We start from the raw sequence: 25,398 nt of genomic DNA on the forward strand, positions 1-25,398 counted from the left end.
TATAAGGATTGTCTTGCTGGAGTGAGGGCTCAGTTGAGACTATGTAATGAATGTGTAGTGAATCTATTCAGCAAGAGTTAGAACATCTTAAAGTTAAAGTTGTTAACTTAAAATTTTAAATCCTACTTAATACTGAAATTCTGGGCAACTGCCAACCCCTGTGCCTCAGAAATGTCTGTAATACTTATTAATTTGTTAAAACATCTTTCAGTATTCATTTGTAGAGGGACTTTCCTGCCAGTAATTTCTAATTAATCAATCAATAATACAAAAACTTTGATAAAGCACCTTCTATAGGTTAGGATTCATAGTAACACTGGAAATTTAAATACTAAAAAAGTCAAACAATTCTTGCCTTCAGGGAACTTTACAGGGATTTAACGCATGCATAAAGAGGTATAGGAATAGGGACTGGACCTTTGATTTCATAGGTACAGAGAGCTTCTGGGAGAGGAAACTTCTACCAATGCAGTATCTTTTTTCTAACCTATGGTGTTAGAAAATTGCCTAGAGAATTTTGGGAAGATGAAAGATTAGGTAAAAAAATTCCAAGCTCTCAAGAATTTTCCCCACCAAAGAGATAAAATTGCATCTTAGGGTGAACAAAATGTGAGTAAAAATAAATAAGAATAGGGGCACAGCAAGGATTTTCCTGAGAATTCCTGAAGGTCAGAAGAAAAATTCCAAGATGATATTTGGTTTCAGTGAAGAGTAAACACTGCCTGACTAGAGTCCACTTTAACAATAAGCAGCAAGCCCTGGGGTTAGTTGGTTTGGGAGGCTGTCCAGGTCACAGCCGTAGGAACACCTCCCCACCACCACCATCATAGGGAGAAAGTTGGACATCTAAGCCAGGGAAGGTAGAGGGAACCTCTGCTGACAAGGGACTGTAGATCCAGCTGTACGTCAGAGAGAAGTGTGGGGGAAGGGACAGAAGGAACCACCACATGTCTGATGAGTGCAGAAGCAGTGGGGCAGAATGCCCTTGGCTGTGGGCACTTAGATCTTGAGCAAGAGGCACTATCTCCCATGCCCCAGGGCTAGAGATGGTTGCAAAAATTAAGCTTTCACTACAAAAAATGCATAGGCAAAGGAGAAAGAATCAAATCATAGAAAGTTATTACAGGAATAGAGAAGACCAGGGTTCATCTTCAGAGGAGAGCATTGAAGTAAAGAAACCCTCTTCTACCCCAAAGAGTACCATCAAATGATCAATTGCCCAAAAAGAATTCTTAAAACTTTAAAAAAAGACTTTAAAAATCATGAGAGTGATGAAATAATAACTTAAAAGAATAATCAAAAAATTTAGATTATAAAAATAAAATCAACCAATTAGTGAAGGAGATTGAGAAACGTAAGGGATGAAAATGACACCTTGAAAATCAAATTGGGAAGGTAAAGCCAGAGAAGAGATCAAGAAATAATTAAGTAAAATATGAAGAATGAAAAAAAGAGAAATTGAAGCATCTTATAAGAAAAAACAACTGATCTGCAGGACAAATTAAAAACATAAGAATAATCAGACTACCTGAAAGCTTTGATCAAAAAAAGAATCTTGATAATGGTATACGAAACAATTAAAGAAAATTGTCCTGAAGCATTAGAACAAGGGGAGAAAGTAGAAATAGAAAAAAATCCATCAATGACCACTTGAAAGTGATCTTATGAGGAAAACTATCAGGAATATTATAGTCAAATTCCAAAACCCCCAGCTCAAGGATAAAATATTAAAAGCATCGAGAAATAAACAATTTAAATATGATGGTGCCACAAGTAGACTCACACAAGACCTACCAGTGGAGTTAATAACGCAGATATTGGAATACCATATACTGAAGAGCAAAAGATCTAGAGTTCTGGTGGAAAATATCATACCCATCAAAGCTAAGCATAATCCTGAATGGAAAAAAATTGGACATTTGCTCAACTGTCAGACATTCAAGACTTTGTTAAAAACAACAACAGCAAAGACAACAAACCTGAACCCAGTAGAAAATTTGACATACAAGAACCAAGAGAAACATAAGGTATATATGAAAGACTGATGACAAGGGATTCAATAAGGACATACCACTTACGTTTTATATATATATATAACATGTAAAATATTTGTCTAAGATTGTCATTAGTAATTGGGTAGTTTGTTAGAAAGATTTAGGTAGACCTGAGTATGATATAACTTTAAAAAATAAAACCATTTAGGAGTAACTAAAAAGAGTAATTATTATCATTATATTTTATTATATATTATTATCATTATAATCATTATACAAATGAGGTATGAGAGGAAGAATCAATATAGAAGAATTAGAAGTGAAGGAGGGCTGGTAGTTCTGGTAACCTACTTTCATCAGGAATAGGTTTAAGAGAAAACAGTACATATATTTCTAGAAGAGTATACAAGTATTCTAAATTCAAAAGAAATCAAACATTCAGAGGGTAGGGAGGGGGAAGAGGATAAGGATGGGATCTCTAAAGGGGAGGGTGAGGGAATAGGTTATAGGGAGCTATAAAAGGGTGTTTAGATTTACGGGAATGGGAGGATAAGGGAGGAATGCTTGGAGGGAGTAGACTAAGGAGCAGGAGGGCAAAGCAGCGGCTAGAAGCAAAATAGAAGAATCAGGAGGGATAGGAAACAAGAGATTTGCACAAACATAAAAACAAAGATAAGGAGTAGAATTTGTTAGGGAAAGTATATATCAATATATGTATTTATACATTTGTATATGTGTGTGTGTACATATCTATAACTACATAGAAATATATCCACATTTAATTGTAGCCTTCGAGGAACAGGAGGTGGGAGGAAGGGCAAAAAAAAGAAAAGGAACAAAGTAAAAAGTGCACAGCAGAGAACAAAAGAAACTTACAAGGAAATCAAGAAAAGATGGACAGCTCTCAACATAAGGAGCAGTATTTATCATCCAGCTTTTCTTGAAATGAAAATTTATCATTACATATTTTGAATCCTCTCAAGTTCTGCTATGAACATGTTTTTTTTTCTTTTCTTGCTTTGTATTTAAGTCCCAATATTTGTTTGTGATTTTTTTTGCCTTTTTTTCTATTCTGTGTTTGTGTTCTGGTGTTTCAATATAAAAAGAAATTTTAAAAAATAATACTTTTAAATGCCTAGATCACTGAGATATTAAGTTACTTATCCAGGAAAACAGAAAACATTTATCAGAAGCTAGACTTAAACCCAGATCTCATTGGCTTTGAAATCAGTTCTTCGGCAATTGATTCAGAGAGATGACTATATACAGGATAAAATACTAATCTCTATATTAATTGAACTGGTTACTTTGTTAATGATACTCATATTTCTCTTTTTTTCTACTTTATCTCTCCCAGACGTGAATTTCAAGACTATATTTGTTTCATAAAGAGATTTGGGCAAAGTTCCTACTTATTTCTCTTTATTCTTTTCTTTTTTCTTGATTTTTTTTAAAAAACTTGTAGCATAAATACTAATATTTTCTTTTTAAAAAGTTTTGACATATTCATTTGTGCATCCATCTGATAGAGTATTTTTTCTTTTTGGAAAGTTCATTTGTTGTTCCTTTGATTGCTATTTTTGAGATTTAATTGTTTAGAATCCTTATCTCCTCTTTTAAAATGAGTATTTTATATTTTTGTTGATATTCATGTTTCCTAGAATGTTTTTTTTATGCCTTTTAATATACAGGTGTACACAGTACCTTCCTGTAATGTTCTTTATTCATTGTCTGGCTGTGAATTCTCTATTTTAAAAATTATTTTGGAAATTTTATTGCCCTCTCTTAAAAATCAAATAACCTTATGATGTATTAATTTTGTTTGCCTTTAAAAGTGGAGTATGACTTTCTTAACAATTGAATAGTCATTTGTGAGTGTATGTATATTTTGCTTTGTAATTAAGTACAATAAGTTATTACTAAAATTGAATTTATTGTCTCCTTTTTTAATGTAAATATCAAAGTTTTTCAGGACCCTCCAATCATCTCTTTAATATCTCCATCTTTTTGTTTAAATGTGTTTTATCTTTGGCACTTGATTCTAAGAAATATCAACACAATGTTCCGCTTTACCACCTGCTTCACCTCCTGTTGCTCTGAGGAGGTTTTTATTTGCTCCATTTTTATGGACTTTACTCATAAATGTTCTATGTACTTTTAATGACCCTTAGACACTGGGAGACTTTTTAAGGACATTAGACTCATTTCTTCCTTTCATCATTTAATCTTCAGATTATCTGATTTATCTTTCTGGACTTTTATCTATCTGGACTTTTAAAATTTAATTACATTTCTTTTGTTTAATGATTTTTTTTTCCATTTCAAATGCCTTTTTCATTTTTGGATTCATTAGCAAAGATGATTCAAATTCTTTCCTCATGTTTCCATTTTTCATTAATAGTTAATCTCAGTTTTCTAGTATATAACATTTTTGCTTGTAAACCTATTTGTTTGATTTTTCAGAATATCATTCCAGCATTAATATTTATTTCTTGTTGTTGACTAATATTTTTATGTGATTGAGAATGTTTTTCCTTAAGCTATGAATGTCATCCTATTTTAAATATTGGACTTAATGTTTAAGTTCTGGACCAAGGTGACTAGTTTTTCAGTGAATTTAAAGCAGATTTCTTGTTGCTAAAGCATTGTAAATACTACAGTCACTCAACAGGTGTTTATGAAGGTGCTACATATCAGGTTTTGTGCTTTCAACCTCCTACTCTCAAGTTGCTTACAGTCTAAGGGAAAAACAGTATGCAGAAAACTAGTATAAACAAGATATGTTCATGATAAATTAGAAATAAACAACTTAAACTTGCATTTGTCCCTGGTTTCCTAGAATTTTGGCCAATTTCTATGTCTGAATTAAAGTTTTAGGGTTTCTTGTGTCATTTTTTTGACTGTCTGTATGTTTTCCCCTGGGAAGTCAATAATTCCCATTGTCTACTGTTGATTTCAACTGTTTTACACCTTTGTTTTCATTTTTGACTTTTACCATATGCATTTTTCTTTAGTTTTGACACTGAAAATCTCTTTCAGTGACTTTTGTTTCAACATGATTTACCACTATTTGTTTTAAAGAAATCTATTTGGTGTTTTTAAAAATTCTTTCAAGTGTGCTGCTTTCAAGTAGTTGCTATTCTTATTTTTACCTTTAAAACTATTGCATTTCTAACACACTCTTTAGAAATTTTTCCAATTGTTCCATTATGATTCCTGGAGTCTGGTTGTTTTAATATTGTATGTTTAATTCTGTTTTTTTTGCATCACTTCATTTGATTCTGTTATTTGATTCTTTGCTTTTGGGACTCCTTTTTGTTGTTTACCTGTTTTCTCCAGAGAATCTAATGGTGTATCTGGGAAATTTTCATTTCAATAAATTAATGTGGGATTGTGAGCTGATGAATAGTGTAATGTTAATTAGAATTAAATATTTTTCCAGCCCATTAATAGGCCTCAGATACCTTTTGTTAATTTTCTTTTTTGAACATATGTTTTATTTATTTTTTAATTTTCAATAACATTCACTTCCACAAGAATTTGAATTCAAAATTCAAAATTTTCTCCCCATCTCTCCCCACTCCCACCCCAGAACAGCATTCACTCCATCCACTTCTTCCTCCATTCTGTTCCTCCTTCTGTCCCCCTTCTTATATTTCCCTCCCCACTATTTCCCTGTAGGACAAAATAGATTTCTATACCCCATTGCCTATATATTTTATATCCCAGTTGCATGCAAAAACAATTTATAACATTCATTATTAAAGCTTTGAATTCTATATTCTCTCTCTTCCTCCCTCCCTACCCACCATTGAAAAAGCAAGCAATTCAATATAGGTCATACATGTGTAGCCATGCAAAACCCTTCCATAATAGTCACATTGTGAAAGACTAACCACATTTTCCTCTGTCCTATTCTGCATTAAATTTATTCCATTCTCTGCTTTGACCTGTCCTGCTACAATAGTGTTTGATTCTGATTATCCCTTTCCCCAATTTGCTGTCCCTTCTATTATCTTCCTTCTCCTATCCCCTTCCCCCCTGCCTTCCTGCAGGGTAAAAAAGATTTCCATATCCAATTGAAGGTGTGCTATTCCCTCCTTAAGCCAAATCCCTTGAGAACAAGGCTCAGTTATTCCCTTTCATATCCCCCCTTTACCCTTCCATTGTAAAAGCTCTTTCTTCCTTTTTTTTTGAGATGATTTGCTACATTCTACCTCTCCCTTTCTCTTACTGTTAGTACATTCCACTCAATAGTGAATTTTATTTTTAGGTATTCTCTCTTCATATTGACCTCACCCTGTGCCCTCTGTGTGTGTGTGTGTGTGTGTGTGTGTGTGTGTGTGTATTCCCTCTAATTACTCTACTACTGAAAAAAGGTCTCAGGAGTTAGAGATATCATCTTTCCATGCAGGAATGTAAACAGTTCAACATTAATAAGTCCCTTATGGCTTCTCTTTCCTGTTTACCTTTTCATGGTTCTTTTGATTCTTGCATTTGAAAGTCAAATTTTCTATTCAGCTCTGTTTTTTCAACAAGAATGCTTGCAAGTCCTCTATTTCATTGAAATTCCATTTTCTCCTGAAGTAGTATACTTAGTTTTGCTGGGTATGTGATTCTTGGTTTTAATCCTATCTCTTTTGACATCTGGAATATCATATTCCAAGCCCTCTGATCCCTTAGAGTAGAAATTGCTAAATTCTGTGTTATCCAGATAGTATTTCCACAATACTTGAATTGTTTCTTTCTGGATGCTTGTAATATTTTCTCTTTGATCTGAGAACTTTGTAATTTGGCCAGTTCTACTTTTTGAAGGTATTCTTTTCCTCACTGTCTTTTTTGGATCTGTTCTGCCATTTGAGTCAATATATTTTTAAAAGTAATATTTTCTTCACCATTTTTTGTGAAGCTCCTTTAGCAAGCTGTTTACTTGTTTTTCATGATTTTCTTGCCCCTCATTTCTCCTCACGATTTTTCCTCCACTTCTCTTACTTGATTTTCAAAATTCTTTTTGAGCTCTTCCATAGCCTGAGACCATCGCATATTTTCTGGAGGCTTTGGATGTAGAAGTCTTGACTTTTATGTCTTGCTCCAGTTGTATGTTTTGATCTTCTTCTGAATGTACATTTTGCTCTTCCTCATCTGAAAGGATGGAAGAAAATACCCTTTCACTAAGAAAGTAACCTTTTAATGTCTTATTTTTCCCCCTTTTGGGACATTTTCCCAGCCAATTACTTGACTTTTGAATACTTTGTCAAATGCAGTGTATATTACTGCAGACATCAGAGATTTTGTGCAGCTGTTCCATATCTCTAGAAACGTATAAGTTTTCAGCTCCTCCAAAGTGGCACAGTCAAGGAAGAGGTGTTTACTCCTCTCCTGGCCTTCACTCTGGTCTGTGAGCCACCACAAGCACTCTTTTCTGCCCTGAAACTGTGAGTAGGATTCCCTCTCCACAGCTGCCAACTGCTCAGCCACGCCAGCAGTTCTCCTCACCCCACTGTTGCAGCAGTGGCTGCAGCCACCTTGGGGTTGGGGCTGGGGTTGAACCCTACAGCGTTCCCTCTCCCTCATGTTAAAGAATTTTCTTACTGACCTCTGAAGCTATTTTTGGCCTTTGTGGGATGAGCAATCTAGAAACTGCAGCATCTGTCTGTGATTTTCTGCCCTGAACCTACTCCAGTTCTGTCTGTGCCAGTATGATCCATTCTGGGTTCTGTTCCGCCCCAAGCCAGATGTAATAGACCCTTCCTGTTGGTCTTCCAGGCTATCTTGGACTGGAAATCTGTTTCACTCTTTCATTTTGTGGTTTCAGCTACTCTAGAATTTGTTTAAAGTCATTTTTACAGGTATTTTAAGGGCTTTTGGGGGAGTGCTCCAGGAGATCTGTACTTCTACTCTGCCATCTTGACTCCATCCCCTCTCTTGTTAATTTCTCATAAGGCGCTATATATATATATATATATATATATATATATATGTATATATATATATACATATATACTCTGAGGTGAGGTTTTACTTTGGGGCTTACTTACTTTTTGAAAGAAGGTTCATGTGCCAGATGAGACTCTTGATATTTTGTTGAGAGGTCCCCCAGCTTTGAAAGCCCAGGTGCTTCTCTTTCTGGTAACTATGTATGTATGTAATGGTCAGAGAGCTTGATCTATCTTTTGATCTATGCTGTATATATTCTTTATGGTCAGACAGTTGGAAGCCCTGTCTGTTGGGTCTTTATTTCTCTATTGCATTTTCTCTGTTGGTGAATATAATTAAAGAAGATTGTTGAACCCCAAAATTTGCTTTCTATATAGAGAAGCAGATCTAAGAACTTGTGCAGCAGTCCCTCTTCTGGATGCTTGAGTACTTACTGATACAAACAGGAACTTGGTTTTAGATAGCTCCTTAGTCTCAATTTTTTTCAGAAGTCATTGTTTCTTCTAAATTGCTGTTAATCTTTATCTTTGCTATAATAAGTTGGTGGTTTGATGATAGTTAATTCAGAAATAACTCTCAGATTAGTAACTAATTATTTTCTGTCTATTAAAATATAGTGGGATAGAAAGGTAGGGGAACAGAATAAGCAATTATATGACCTACTATGTTCCAGGCAATGTACTATGTGTTCTCATTTTTTTCTTCATGATGGATGTTCATTTTTAATGGCTCTGTTACCTTCTATCTTCTTGAATAAAGTTTTCCTGATATAAAGGTATAAGGCTGTTGTATAGACTAGAAGGCTTTTGTCTCATACATCTCTTGATTCCAACTTGTTTTATACCTTTGCATTCATTTTATCTAGTCATAAAATTTATAAATTTTATTATTGTAGTAGTGTAATTTATCCATTTTCTAATCTTCTAGAGGTGATTTCTTACAGTCAGCATTTATCTTCATTGTGATATTTTTACTAATCTTCATGGTATGCGTAGCAATGGAAAATGACTAAATAAGCCATTCTTTGTTTTGAATGCTTGATAAAGCCTATTTCACCAATAATTTTTTTTCAGCAAGGAAAACTTCTCAATCATCTTTCCATTAGTTATAATTTCCTTGTATCTTTTTTGTTTGTTTCACTTTTAGTAAAAATGTCAATATTTATATTATTTATTGCTACTTATAATATATTGATTCTTGGATCTTGGAAAAGGATATCAATTTTACATACCTAATGGTTAAAGTAATGTTTCTAAATAGTTTATTAACTACATTATTCTTAGCACCTCAAGTAACAGTCTTAAGGAAATGGTATCTTTGTTAACTGTGAGAGTCTCCTGAGAGTCTCATTCTTTTGAATGGATAATTACTTGTGCCACTGAGGCTGTGGCATACAAATAAGGAGAGTTCTGTGGAAATCCTGTGATTAGCAGCTAATAAAAGTGTTGTGTGTGTTAACTAACACACTTGACACTAACTTATAGTGCCAGTGGCAGGATTTACTGAGTTGGTGTGAAAATGACTTTCCTTAAGCAATAGCAGTAACAGATTATATACAAAGTTTATTTAGTTGTATGGTCATAAAGACGTAATATGCTAGAGAAAATCTTTTTGGAAAGTGTACTGATTTTTCATGTTTTCATCAAGGATATTATTTAAATCATTACAGGATCCTCCTCGTAAAGATTTTATACAGATGGCCAAATAGGCACAGGTCAACAATTTCTAATATCTACCTTATTTCTTAAAAAAAATACTGTGGGTGAGCCATGATGGTGGAGTAAAAGCGGGGACTTGTAACATCTCTCCCCCCAAACCCAGTCAAATATCTGTAAAAAAAAAATGACTCTAAACAATTTCTGGATCTGCCAAACTCACAGAATGATGAAGTGAAGCAAATCTCCAAGCAGAGACTGCCTGGAAGATCGAAGGGAAGTGTCTATCATGCCTCTCTGGGAGCAGAGCACAGTCTAGCATGGGTCTCATGGGCACGGACAAGACCAGAGCAAGCCTTATGGAGAATGAATCTCTGGTACCTGTGGCAGTTTACAGATTTCACAAACCCAAAATACAGAGGAGAAACCAAAAATTCAGTAGAAAAGATCTGTAGGTTTTAGTGAAAAACACAGTAGGACCTGTGTGAGAGAGTAGTATGGTTTCGACCCAGCCCCAGGTGGGCAGATAAGATGGAGAAATCTGCAGCAGCCACAGTAGGAGCAGCAGTAGCTGTTTCTGAAGCTCTAGGCCTATAGATTGTGGGGGGATCTAGTAGCTGACAGTACACACTTCATCCCTACTGGGAGCAGAAAACTATCTTGACAAAGAGCTCAAAAGTCAAGTAAAGAAATGAGCAACAATGAGAAAAAGAATCAGACTATAAAATCTTACTTTGTTGACAAAGAAGAGGAAATTTACAAATAGAAGACAACAAAGTCAAAGGGACTACATCCAAAACCTCCAAGAAAAATATCAATTGGTCTCAGGGCATGGAAGAGCTCATAAAAATTTTTGAAAATCAAGTAAGAGAAGTAGAGCAAAAATTGGGAAGAGAATTGGCAAGAAAATCATGAGAAATGAGTCAACGGCTTGCTAAAAGGGACACAAAAAATGCTGAAGAAAATAACACCTTAAAAAATAGACTACCCCAATGGTAAAAGGAGAAGAATTCTTTAAAAAGACTTGGTGGAAAAGGAAGTCCCAGAGTAAATTGAAGAAAATAATTCCTTAAAGGTTAGAATGGAGCAGCTAATGACTTTATGAAAAAATCAATAAATTATAAAACAAAACCAAAAGAATTAAAATATAGAAAACAATGAGAAAATCTCATTGGAAAAAAAACTTACCTGGAAAACAGATCCAGGAACAACTATTAAAAACTTATTAGACTACCTGAAAGCCATGATCAAAAAAAGAGCCCAGGCATCATCTTTCAAGAAATTATCAAGGAAAACTGCCCTGATATTTTATAACCAAAGGGTAAAATAGATATTGAAAGAATCCACCGGTCATCCCCTGAAAGAGTTCGCAAGGGAAAACCTCCTAGGAATATTGTAACCAAATCCCAGAGTTCCCAAGTTGAGGAGAAAATATTGCAAGCAGCCAGAGTGAAGCAACTGAAGTATTGTGGAAACATGATAAGTATAACACAAGTTCTAGCAGCCTCTAAATTTAGGAATCACATGGCTTGGCATATGATATTTCAGAGGTCAAAGGAGTTAGGATTAAAGCTATGAATCACCTACCCAGCAAAAGTGAGTATAATACTTTGAGGGGAGAAAGGATCATTCATTGAAATAAAGGACTTTCAAACAAATACAAGAATCAAGAGAAGCATGAATAGGTAAACAGGAAAGAGAAATAATAAAGGACTTACTAAAGTTGAACTGTTTACATTCCTATGAAAGATCATATTCCTATGAAAGATCACATTTGTAACTCTTGAGACTTTACTCAGAATTAGACTAGTTGGAGGTATTGTATACATATAGACAGAGGGCACAGGGTGAGTTGAATCTGAAGGGATGATATCTAAAGAAATGAAATTAAGGAGTTAGAGAGAAATATATTGGGAGAAAGAGAAAAGGAGAAGTAGAATGGGGCAAATTATCTCTCACATAAAAGAGGCAAGAAAAAGCTTTTTGAATGGAGGGGAAGAGGGGGGATGTAAGAGGGAAAGAATGAACCTTATACTCATTGCATTTGGCTTAAGGAGGGAATAACATGCACAATCAATTTGGTATAAAAATCTATATTACCTTACAGGAAAGTAAAAGAGAGAGGATAATGGGGGTGAAAGTGAGGTTGGATGGAATGATAGAAGGGAGGACAAATAGGAAGAGGAAGTAATTAGAAGGAAACACTTTTCAGGAGGGACAGGTTCAAAAGAGATAATAGAATAAATGAGGGATAGGATAGGATGGAGGAAAATATAGTCTCTCACAACATGACTGTCATGGAAGTGTTTAGCATGACTACACATGTATAATCTATATTGAACTGCTTGCCTTCTCAGCAGGGATGGTGAGGAGGGAGGAAAAGAGAGAAGCTGCAACTCAAAGTTTTAAAAACCAATGTGAAAAATTGTTTTTACATGCAACTGAGAAATAAAACATGCAGGCAGAGGGGTATAGAAATCTGTCTTGCCTTATAATAAAATAGAGGGGATAGGGATAAGAGAAGGGAGAGGTATGATAGAAGGGAGGGCAGATTGAGGGAAGGGGTAATCATAATTCATGCTGTCTTGGAGTGGATGGAGGGGAGAGATGGAGACAAAATTTGGAACTCAAAATCTTGTGGAAGTGAACGTTGAAAACTAAAAATAGATTAAAGAGAAAAAAAGAACAACTTTGAACTAATAGCTCATTTTGACTATTATAAGTACCCAAATTAACTACAAAGGACATGTGAAGGGAGATGCTATCTGCATCCAGAGAAAGAATTGATAAACACATAGCTAGATTGAGTTTACATATGTGTGTATGTATATCAGTGTGTAGGTATGTGTATAAAGATATGTATCTCTATACACAAATAAATGTGTGTATATATATATATATATATATATATGTATATGTATTTGTGAATAATGATAGTCATCTCTGGGGTGGAGAGAGGGAGAGGAAAGAAAAAAATAAATTTGTATGATAACTGTATTATACATTTTAAAGGAATAATAACATTGCAATTTCATGCGCATTCATCTTTTTTATTATACCATGTTATGGAAATATTTGTTTTATTCCATAAATTAAAAATGAAATTAAGGTTTTAAAAAAGGAAAAAAATTTCTAACTCTGGGATTTCCCAGGTTCTTTGAATCTTCTCATCTTTGAGATATGGTGAAAATTGTGCTGTGTCTATGACAAATTTCTTCTCTATACATGGGGAAATTCAGTGACTCTTCTTTAACTTCATCTTTGTAAGTGCTACTGACATTTACTTTAAAAGACACTTGATACTGAAGGGGTTTTATTTATTTGATGTGAATAGATCATTATAGAAATGGTGGAAGACTTTATGTCCTTTATTTATATCTGGTATGCTCCTTAGAGTTACATCCATAGTTTCACAACAACTTTTACATTTGTTCATTTTTATCACCATACTTTTCCATATTTTGTGAGGTAAAAAGAATACTTTTCTTAATCTTTCATGATGGTTTTGCACATGAGCTTGTACTTTAAACTAGTGTTATTCTTTACTGTCACCTGTTTCTTTTTGTCCAAGAGTTTAAGCAGTTTCTGTATTATTTTGGTCTCTCCATTTTGATGACAGTTTTATAGTGGTTAAGTTTCTTAAAGGAATCATACTTATCTCAACCAATATAATTATTTTTATTAATTTCTTACCTTTCACCATAACTAATTTTCTAGGTAAAATAGACTGAATTTTTTAAATATATGCATTTAGTGCCTATTTCATATTTACATTTTTATCTTAGTTTGATATTAATTTTGACCTTTGTTTTAAATAGTCATTCATTTGAGAGTAGGCAGAAATTTGATTATAAAGTGAATCTCGTTCCAGTAATCAATTATTTTTTGTCACTTAAAATGTAGTCAGTTCTACTCATTTGTGTCATTTCCACTACCAGCTTACTTTCTTTAAGAAATTTTTTTATACAGAGACAATATACTTTTAATTATGCTATAACCCTTTTATTTAGGTTCACCATTCTTAATGCTTTAAAAATTATTGATATCTTGTGTTTTTATATCACTTTTGTTTCTACATATATACTTATCTGTACGTTCCCTTATAGCTATCCTTTGTGATAAATGGTAAATGGAGGATGGGTGTGGAAATTCTACCAAAAAAAAAAAAAATCAATGAAGTCTGAAAACATGTAATATTCCACATCTAGAACCTCTTACTTCTGCTTCTTTGTGGCCAAACTTGATAATTACAGTTACACAACATTCAGATTGTTTTTTGTCCTTCCAACTTATTGGATAATTTCAATTATTGTGTATGTTTCCTTATTCTTCCTATTTCTTTTTGCATCAGTTCATATAACTTCCCCTACTTCTCTGTATTCTTTATATTCACTGTTTCTTGTGACCTTTTAATTTCTTAATCCCAAAACACACTTACCAATATATTATTGTTTTTCCTTTCCCTTATACTTACTTTGACATTGAAGTCACTTCAATGTTACATTAGCTATTTATGTTAACTTAGCAATATGTTGGCTTAGTTGGAAAGGCCCTATTAATTTCCTCATAGAATTTTTCTCCTTTTTTTGTAGCCTATAGTCAAATATTAACTGCCACTATCTTTGTGGCATTCTGTTCCTTTCAATTCATCCTAAGATTTTTCTCTGTAGGATGATTAAGTGCTCTACAAAAGGATGTTTCTTATTATTTTTAGTCACACAGTGAAACCAAGTCTAATTCCACAACCACCTTCATTCATTGCACTGTGGAAAACCTATGAGCCATTCCTTCATTTAGCTGAAAAAAAATTATGCCTTCAAAGCTTAAATTAAGGGAAAAAATAAATATGAATGTGGATCAGATTCTTCAGGAATATATACAATGTTGATCATTGGACAGGGATTTTACTTTATGAGATCTTCCAAGGAAATTAATTTCATTGGGAGTCTAAAACTTAGTAGGAATCAGTTTTCTCTTTTGACCACTTTTCTACTGCCATTATCAAAAAGCTATTTCAGCCTACTACTACATTATAACAATAGTAATAATCTCTTGGTTAACTTTCTGGTTGGCCAATCATTACAATTACCATAAATTCAAAATAGGAAAAAGATGTTATAAGATGAAGATATTACCAATTACTAAACTGGCCTACAAGAACATTTAAATATCCCTAGGCATCTATTACATGTGTTTATGCACAAGCGCTAATTCACACTACCAGGACTATTCTTGTAGGTATGATATGATTACAATTAATTTTGCCTAAATTAGCTAATTTTCAGAATACAAGCTAGAAGAAATGTTTGATTTTCAAATTGGCTAGACAAAAACACAAAGATTACTTTAAAATAAGTCAAACTAATGAAGCAGAGAATACACCATCAAAAGTCAGATAATCTGAAAGTTATTTTTAAGAAGCTGCAAAATTCTGTATATGATTATGTTCCCTAGATTAGTACTAAAATTCATTTTCCTTCTTTAACCAGCCAGCCTCCATACAAGTCTCCCATTCTTCTTTCTTTTTCCTTACTCCCTTCCACAAATGTGTGGACTGCTTGGTATGCAGATGATTCTTCACTAAATGTTTTAGGGAATACCAAGATTAAGTACACAAACAAATAACTCAAGAGCATATTGTGAAGACAACTAATGTTGGAATGGAATTAAAAAAGGACAGTACAAATAATCTTCATTTGGACAAATAGATCAAAGATTACTATCTAGAGATGTTTCTTATGATAATAACTGACATTAAAGAGCATTTAACCTTAAAGTTTACAAAGCATTCTACTTAGATCTCTGTTTTTTACTCACAGCTACTCTCCATGAGAAGTCCTAATGAATTTTTTCATTTCCATTTTATAAAGAAGCAGACTGCAAAGTTAAGAGACTTGTATTTCGTCACTACTAGTTTCTATGAAAGATAGTATTAAAATCCAAGTACTTCCAGTGAGCTTTCTAACATATTTTGCTGCCTCTCTACAAAAGTATTTATCACATTTCCAATATTTGTTTTACAAAGTCCTACTTGTTGATATTTTAGTAACTGAGAACATTTGATACTTATTAGATAGTTACATTCCAATTCATTGATAGACAGTATGCATCACTTAAAAAAAATCAATTAAAATGAAGCAGAGAAATTGAGTTTATATGATTCCCTCAGCCCAAAGCTCATGTAAGAATAAGCAATTACAATAATGAGTCAAGCAACTTTAAAATTTGAAGGGACCTATATACAAATCAGTATAAGATTCTAGATTAATAGCTAGCAGGGGAATTAGAGGTCATCTCTTCTTGCCCATTCTTCTTATAGGTGGGAATAATGAGCTCCAGTTGAGACTAATGTTTACCCAAGAACAGACAGGTAGTAGCACAGAATCAGTAGCTAAAGTAGACAGTAAAGATCATCTAAGCAAATCTATGTATACTGTATAGGAGGGAACTGAGCTTCAGTAAGATTAAATGACTTGCAAATAATCACACCAATGTCAGCAGAACAAAAAATTGGACCCATATCTTTTTTCATTGAAATCCATTGCCCTGTGATTTTAGGCATTTAACATATATGTTTTGACCTTGAATTATCCATTTGGCTACCAAGATATTCTAAATGCTGACCTTTTTGAATATATTTTTATCAAATCTCTTAGATAAGCACAATATTATTTTGGGGGGGAATGTCTATCATGCAAACACCATTTTCTGTAACAAATCTACTGCACAAATATTGATTTTCCCTTATTTTCAGATAGAGAATCAATTAAGGTTGTGTTTGTATATATACCAATATGGCATGTTAGTGATATTGAAGCAAATATAGTTGTATCTAGAGGCTAGTTTCCTGAAAAATCTGTCAAAGTTTCAAAAAGATTGAAACATAATGATACTTCAAAAAAATAACAAAAAAACTTGATATCCCATTCATTTCAATTCAATCATCATCTATTAAGGAAAAGGAAATATGCTAGACTCTGAAAATGAAAAGTCAACAACGAAATCAGTTTATGTCCTCAGTAATCTTGATTTTTATCATTGAGAAACAATATGAGCACAGATAAGTTAATACAAAATATATAAAATACAAAGATATTTCCAAGAGCAAAATGATAGCAATTGTAGAGGATCAAAATAAACCAAGCATCACATTTGACATAAACCTCAAAAGTTGCTAACAATTCAGAAAGATCCAGGTGAAGAATGTGCTCCAAAAGTGGGGGACAACATATGTAAAAAATGGAGAGACAGGAAATGGTGCAGGGAACAAAAAAAAAAAGGTAATTTGGCTGCAATATAAATTGTGTAAAGAGGAATAATGTATATGAATCCTGGAAAGATAGAGAAGCTTGGACTTTTTTCTAAGGACAGAAAGAACCCCTGAGAGACTCTTGAGCAGGGGAGTGGGTTTAGCTATTTTAGGAATGAGAGATTAGAAAGGGGAGAGACTTGAAGCAATGAGATCAATTATAATTCTATCAGTCCATGCTGATGTCTGCCTGAATTAGGATAGTGATTGCATTAGAGAAGAAAAGTGTTCAGGAGCTTGTGGAAGTGGAATCAAAAATACTTGACAACTAATTGAATGTGTCTTACATAAAATGTGGCCCTTGGAACAGTATGCACCAGTACCGTAGATTTTTCTTTTTCTGGCTGAGGCATGACAGAATATGTGTTCCCTCTCTCATCTTGAACACTGCACCTTTTACTATATGAGTTTTTTTGGCTTCTATGTTATGCTTTTGTTTCATACAAAGTTTCCCAAAACTTATGGCTCCTTATTGTAGAGAATATAGTCTTGCCCTACATAAAAAGTTGTCTTTTAAACATTTCAAGTGTTTAACTTAACTCTGTCTTGGGGAAGAGGGGCCCTGTACCTATAATTTCATTGGTGTAAGGAACTCTGACAAAATTGCATCTACCAATGTAGGCTAGCACTTGTAGTCTTACAGTCAGTCAGTAAACATTTATTTACATTACTATTTTAACATACTATTATATTATATAATATAAGATATTACATACCAGTCATAATTATTAATGTAATTATATTTTATATTATAAATATGATTTTAATTATGTGCCAGCTACTGTGTAAAGCTACTTGGGGCACTGAGAGACTAAGTGACTTGAATGGATCATATATTCAATTGTGACAGAGGCAAAATTTCCCAATTCTAACATTAGCTCTCTATATGATATGTTGTTCTGCCTCGCAACTTGATATTCATTACTATTAAATTTAATTTCATCAAATTAAGTCCTATTTCATATACTCCCAGTTCCTCTTCAGATCTTAACTCTGATATACAATCTATTCACTCTCTCCTTATTTCATGTATGTCAATCTAGTCATCTGTGCCTTCAACTAAGTCATATATAAAAATATTAGACAGTAGAAGCCTAAGAACAAAATCGATGGGACACTCTAAATGAGACCTCCTTTCAGTTTTCCATTGATGAATGACTGGCTTTTGGTTCCAGTTAGTTATTCAGTCCCAAACTAAACTAACTAAACTGTTATTTAGGGTGTCATTTGTCATCTTATTTTCTTAAAAGAAAAGTACAACAGCTTCTGTAGTAATAGTGATAGTGGTGGTGGTGGTGATGGTGGTAGAGTACTAGTCCTGGAGTCTGGAAGACCTGAGTTCAAAGTTGGTTTCAGACATTTAGTAGCTTTGAGAGTTTGCACAAATCTCTTAACCTCTCTCAGCTTCAATTTCCTTTTTATATAAAATGAGGATAATAAGAGCATCTACCTCCTCTTATTGTTGTGAGGATCATGTAAGATGATATTTTCGAATGGATTTTCAAAAATTAAAACATTATAGTACTGGACAGTAGTAGTTGTACTAGTCACTACTACTATAATATTGGTACTGGTAAGAGTAGTAGTAGCAGCAGCAGCAATACCAGTACACCTCCTGGCAATTAAAACAACCTTTATGAATTTGATAGGGATCTAGCCCTTGTAGACTGTCATGAGTCATCAGAGACATTGAAAAAGGAGCTATGAGTAAAGGAAATATACATAGATACACTTCTTCAACATGTTGCTACTATGGGTGTTTCCCTGTTCCTTGCATTGTCTTGACTATACATTGTTCCCTCCTTTTTCTTCTTTATGTTGGGGAAGGTTGTTAAATTGAACAAAACATAAACCTAACTATATTTAATTCATGTTTAATAATATTTGTTCATGGTTGTTTTTCATGAGCCAGAGTAATTAAACATAAAAGTAAGTAGTTCACACAAATGTCAATTTTGCAATATTTTTCCACAAGCAAACCAAATTTTCCTAGGGTCAGTGACAAGGAGAACTTGGAAGGGAACAGGGATGAACAAAAAGCTATATAATCAATCAGTTAAAGGAAAGGAGAGCCCTCCTCTTTAGAAACCCTAACCCATAGAAAAGTTTATAAAACCAGATATGGAAGGACCCTCAGAGCTCATATAGTTCAATTCCCTTGCTTTACAAATGAGGAAACCAAGGCACAGAAAGGTTGTGTCTCACCTGAGGTCACTAAGAAATGGAAGAAATGGGTCTCAAACCTGGATTCTCTTATACAAAATAACTTCCAACTCTTAGTACACTGCCTAGCACATTTAATAAATACTTGTTGATAACTCAAAATCCATTATTCTTTCCACCACTCTGTTTAAACATGGGTGCTAGGGCCAACAGCTTAAGGAAAAGCTGCAACAATTTTAATCTAAAATTTTTATCATTTGATTCATACCATAGTAGAACTCAATGTCAATATTTCTAGAGTAAACAGTTAGTTATATCTCCAGATGCACCCATGTTACATTCGATTTTTGCCTATCTTTTGGAGGAAGAGTGACTAGGAGAAAGAGAAAAGAGTCAGGATGGATATTATGTATGTGTATGGGGAGGGGAGTGTGGTTGATAATTAAGGACAGCATTGTCAAGTAAGAGATTACTAACATTTGAACCTTATTTCTATTCCTACATTTGGCTATTTTTTAAAAAACTTTGTTTGACTAACTTTAAAAAAAGTTGTCAGTCACTAACTGTCAGGGTTGGTTATGTACTTGCTTCTTGCAAGTGATATAACAAATAATATAAAGTTTGATTTTCTGAAGTTATATTGTGATAACACCAAGAGTTCAAACAATCAAAATTGCAAAAAGCTAATATTAGTGTTGTTCAAATCTAAATACTAAACTTTTTGTTTGGTGGTAAGATCAGTGCATTTTACATTTAAGGATCACATTGTGTGAATTATTGTCAATGTGTGGATCATTTATTGTTATCATTTATATGAAATAAATCTGATGCATTTTAATAGCTCCAAATTCATTACAAGCCAATAACAGTTTCTGGTGGGATTTACCTCTTAGAGTTTCCTTTATTTAACAGTATAAATCTTTTAAGTTACTGTGAAACTGCAAGTAATTTTAGTTACATTATTGCCAATCATCTGAATACTAGTAATTACTTAGAGTTTGAGCAGTTTTTCTAATTAAAAATACTATTTCAGAATTAAAGGGGATGGGTTCACATCCAGATCTCATAAATTTTGTTCAAAAGTTTAACTTTCTTCATCACCCAAGGAAAGTGTCTACTTTTGGAAATATTGTTCAAGGGAAATTTTATTGATGAGTTAAAGAATGGATACAGCAAAAGGGCCTCCCTCTATGTTTGTGTCAATATTTTTTTTCTGAAGCAAAATTTGTATAGCTGTTGGATAGAAAATAATTGTAAGAAAAAACTTACTAGCAGTATATTTTCCTCTTGAAGATTATCTTCCAGAATCATTTGGGTTGTCAAAAAAAAAAAACATATGAAGTTGACTGAGATTAGAGATATTTTATCTTCCTTCAAGGGGAAAGTATAGTTTCCAGCTCTACTTCTTATTCAGAGGACAAATTTGTTTTTATAGATAAGGATACCTGATTTCACAAAAATGAGGTGGAAGATATTTTATAGAAAAAAATTAAAAACAGGAATACCATCCTTGAGGGAATCTTCTATCACTATGGGAATCTTTTATCATTGTGACACAGAATAGAATTTCGTTACTTGATGTGAATTGAAGCTTTCAGTAAAGGAGGCAGCTCTATTGATCGATAAGCCATTGAATGTGGGCTTTATATGAGTCAGTAATGTCTCATTTCATCAGTCAGTCATCATGAATTTCTTAAACATTTACTATATTCCAGACACTGTCCTAGGCACTAGAAATGTAACTTTTAAAAAATGAAATACTCCCTTTAATCTTTTTGATGAATCAAGTTGTAGTTCTCAGAGATCATGAGGTTTCAGATATCGTGTCTGAATAGAGGCCTGAACTTACCCCTAGAGCAAGAATTGTTAACCTGAAATCCAAGAAATATGGATATATATACATATATATGTGTATGTGTGTGTGTATAAAATATATATATTATATATGTATATATATATGTGTATATATATATATGTATATATAGTATGTGTATATAAGTTTATAAACCCTTGCTACAGGTATGCTCATCCTTCACTATACTTATGGCTAGTCAGCATGTCTTTATCATTATGTATCTTTGTTTTATAATTCTACCAATCTTAAATTCCTTGATACTTCCTTCAGTTATTCAATTCTAATATTTAATATGTGCTCAGTTAGGTTCCTGTTGAAAAATCTTGATCTTCACTTGGATGAGCTACTGAAGATAACAAACAACCCTAAGCAGAATTGGCAATTGTAGGTTGTAGTTGGACACTTGGTTATTTATAATGCTTTGCACAGTGAACAAAATAAAGAAAAGAATGGTGTATATGTAAAATGGGACTAGGGAGCATTGTGAGCTTGTTAGCATCCAACAGAATTTTGGATTGGTTTTTATCAGGAATCTTTATTAATCAATAATTTTATTGATTTTTATCAGGAATTCTTAAGACTTCTCTTCTGTTAAAAAATAACCTTGGTTCCCTTCCTTCCTTCATAACCTCTTTTCCTTCCTCTATCTCCATTGTAAAAGACTGTTCTTCCTTTTTTCTCATTCATTGGTACACTCTGAAATTCAGTCTCTACTATTCTCAGTTTATAAACACATCTTTGAAGAGGTAGTTCATTCTTTTGACTGAACCTGTGACCTTATGGGGACCTATATTTACATTCCTATCTCTTATGCTTTCTATTCAAAACTTTTTCAGTTAACCATAGGACATTTCTACTTGATCATCCTCATTGTATTTCCACTTTAGCTGACACTGCTTTTCTAGGTTTCCCATCTTTGTAATGGGTAAATACTAGTTTCTTGCTTTCCCAGGTTCCTACTATTGGAGTTATCTTGGTCTTCTCACTTAATAAAATTTATCCTGGACTCTTCTCCCTTTCCTATCTCCACTTCAGTATATATAACAAATCCTATGAAATTTTCCTTCTTTTTCCTTTTTTGGAGGAACTTCTTCACTCCTTCACTCACTTTATCGTTCTAGTCGGAATAATAGGTCAGGGTGAGAGTCACATCACCCTAGACTTAGATTATAGCAGAATTGCTCTGGTTATTTTTTCTCTTGCCTCCCCAATTCAATTCATCACATTTCCACATAATTTCTACATTAAAACATATAAATCTTTCTCAACCATGTTTTTGTCAAGGTTATCTTTATAATTAATTAACTGATTATAACTACATAGTCATTATATAATTAATTATAACTAATTATAAATGATATGTCTTTGATACCCTGCTTTCCAGTCTTATTCCATTCAACAAATAATAAACCCTTGTTTTGTCTAAGTCAGATTCTTGGATCTGAGGGAGAGGCAAAGATGACTTTGGATTTGTATCTCGGCTGTAACTCTTTCAGACATGCCTTTGTTTTGTTTGATAAGTCATTCAAACTTTCTGGACATTAGCTGCCTTATGTGTAAAAAGAGAGAGTCAGACTTTAAGGGTCCCTTCTCTCTCTAAATTTCTCCACTCCTATAATCTTTGCCCTCCAGGACTTTTTAATCTGATAGGAAAGATAGAGCAAGATCACCTATGATTTAAAATAAACAATAAGTTCATGAGAAATATATAAATGGTTCCATAGATGTTAGTAGGAAGAAACCACTTTTGTATGGGGGTTGGGTAAGGGGAAAGGCTCAGTGTAGAGGGAATATTTGGACACTGCCTTGAAGGAAGAGTAAATGCAACTAAAGATGTGTTTGGTGGGGGCATGTATGGTTTCTACAGAGAATAGCATAACAAAACTATAAATGTGGGAAGGGGAGCAATATATTTGGAAAATGTTGAAAACTCCAGTTTGAGTAGAAGGAGAAAGATAAAAGAGGAATATTTGCCTAAATTACTCTCTCCAAAACTACTAATTAACTTTGTTTACTAAGCATTTCCCTTTATTATTCATAGGGTTCATTTGTATTGCATTAATCTACAGTTTTTCTTTTCTTCATTTGTAAGTTTTGTTATTCTTTGTTTATATTTTTATCTTTCCCCTTTGACTGTAAGTTCTATGAAGCTAAGGAAAAATATACATTACTTCTTTTTCTGTTCTTTACTACTATTTGCTAATATGTTTTCTGTAGAGAAGTTAAATCTAAGTACATGAGAAGCATTGAATTGAATTGCTTAATGATTATTATTTAACTGACAGTTATATCATTTATATCTCTGGAGAACAGTTCTATTTTAGATACTCCAAGAGATCTTTGGGTTCATTCAGTCCTATATCATCCTCATAATCCAGTCCAAGATTCTCTTTTTAATTGATTCACACACACACACAGACACACACACACACACACACACACACACACACACACACACAAATCAGGACTAACTCACGTGAACTCTCCAGATTCCTGGCCTAATTTAGATCACTCAAGGCAGAATTCAGAATGGAATGGAATAAATGGCCTTCCAACATAAAAAGATCCTATAGTAAAACCATGAAACTTCAAGGTGATAGCAGGACTTTGATGATGGTGATAACTTATACTTTGATTAGACTCTGAAACTAGAGGTTATGATTTAATTTGGTGTATCTGGCTCTGGGCCATATAAAAACTGTTGCTACAAGGACTATAGGATTCTATAGTCAAACTGGCAGCAAATGCAGGTAGTTTCTTAGCAAACAATATATTGAAAATCATTTGGGCTTGATTTTGCAAATATATTTAATTTGTACTCCTCCATAACAGAGACATACATAAAATCTTAAATTTAAACATGTGTGTATAGATATCTATATGTCCATGTACATATGTATAAAATATTTTATTTGTGTGCATGTATGTATATCAAATATATTTGGTATGCCAACTGATTACTGATACTATCTCTATGGGCCTAGTTACAGAAGTGATTATATGTATATAAAACCATACCTCCTTCAGACTCATAATGTGTTTAGACTTGATTCAGTAACAGGCAACAAATAGAGATCTTTAGAAGTGGTTTGATTGTACATGGATGGTGGGGGGAGGGGCATTTTGCAAGGTCTATCCTAAATAACCTTTACTGTATAAGTTTAACATGTGTTAGGGTTGTTTCATTTGTATTCAGAAAGAAAACTCCCTGGAAAATATGTGTATTCAAGATTTGAAAGTGGATTAGAAATGGGAACCAATGACATATAATTTATAATGTTACACTATACTTCTTTGTACCTTGACAGTATTAGATTTTTGTTGATAGAAGTATGGGACAAATTAAAGATGACCAGGGACTAGAGAATAGAAAGGACAACTTGGACAGGTTAGGAAGAGTTGTAAGTCAGTAGTTTTGGGTATGAGTCAGTCATAACAGTGAGTACAGAATGAGATTTAAGAAAGTAGTTAGCAACAGGAAAGATCAGTGATGAAAATTTCTCTTTTCTCACAATCTCTTATAAAATTATATATATATATATATTTATATATAAAATATTTTATGAAACTTAATAAGAGTATTTAAAATATTCCATTCGCCAGAAATATAGTTATCAAAAATTCATACAATTCTCATGCCATCTCCACTACCTTTAACTTTTGTGCTTGATCTGTTTTGGCATCCCTATGTCTTGTAATGTTGTTCTCATTATTGGAATTAGTTAGAGACCTCCTCTAATAAACAAAAGAATGGCCATGTCTAGGTAACCTCAAGGCAGATGCAAGGTAGAGTTCAAGCAGAAAGGCAGCATCAGGAGGGTTTGGTCAATGAGGAGTCAGCTAGAAGGGCCATGGTACAGATCCAGATACAAAACTCTGAGCCCAGAGGAACTGAAGTAAACAGCAGGGGATGAAGCCAGTGGTAGGGAACTTAGAACAGACAAGAGGCCAGTTAATACAACTAGAGTAGAAAGTTGGAGCAAGACCAGCTATAAAACTAACCAATTCTAAGCTTCCAGAGCTATGGATTCAAAGGTCCTTATACTTAGTGTTCATATAATCTTACCATTCCTGTATGCTTCTACATCTAAAGACAACAGTAAGATGGGTCATCTTGTATGTTTCTCTCCACCTAGGTGGCTCAGGGAATAGAGAATCAGGTTTGGAGTCAGGAAGTCAGGAAGACCTGAGTTCAAATCCTGATTCAGATACTTATTAGTTGTGTGATCTTGGGCAAGTCACATAACGCTGTTTGCCTTAGGCTCCTCATCTGTCAAAAGAGCTGGAGAGGGAAATGGCAAGCCACTTTGGTATTTTTGCTGAGGAAACCCCACATGGGGTCACAAAGAGTCAAATACAACAGCAAATGAATGTATTTTTCTTTCCTCCAGGTTTGAATAGTTCATAGGCCCTTATCAGTCTGCTTTAAATGAAATAACAAGTTGTTGTAAATGTTGGAACCGGAAGAATTCAAGAGTTAGACAA

General features: G+C 33.6%; 1 protein-coding gene across 1 annotated transcript in view; it reads left to right on the forward strand.

Annotated features, from left to right (window-relative positions):
• Nucleotides 1–25,398, forward strand: part of MMP16 (matrix metallopeptidase 16) — a 390,977-nt gene that overhangs the window by 273,487 nt on the left and 92,092 nt on the right. The window lies entirely within an intron of this gene.

Source organism: Notamacropus eugenii, chromosome 4 (assembly GCF_028372415.1).
Source record: "Notamacropus eugenii isolate mMacEug1 chromosome 4, mMacEug1.pri_v2, whole genome shotgun sequence".
In the NCBI taxonomy this organism is placed as follows: Eukaryota; Metazoa; Chordata; class Mammalia; order Diprotodontia; family Macropodidae; genus Notamacropus; species Notamacropus eugenii.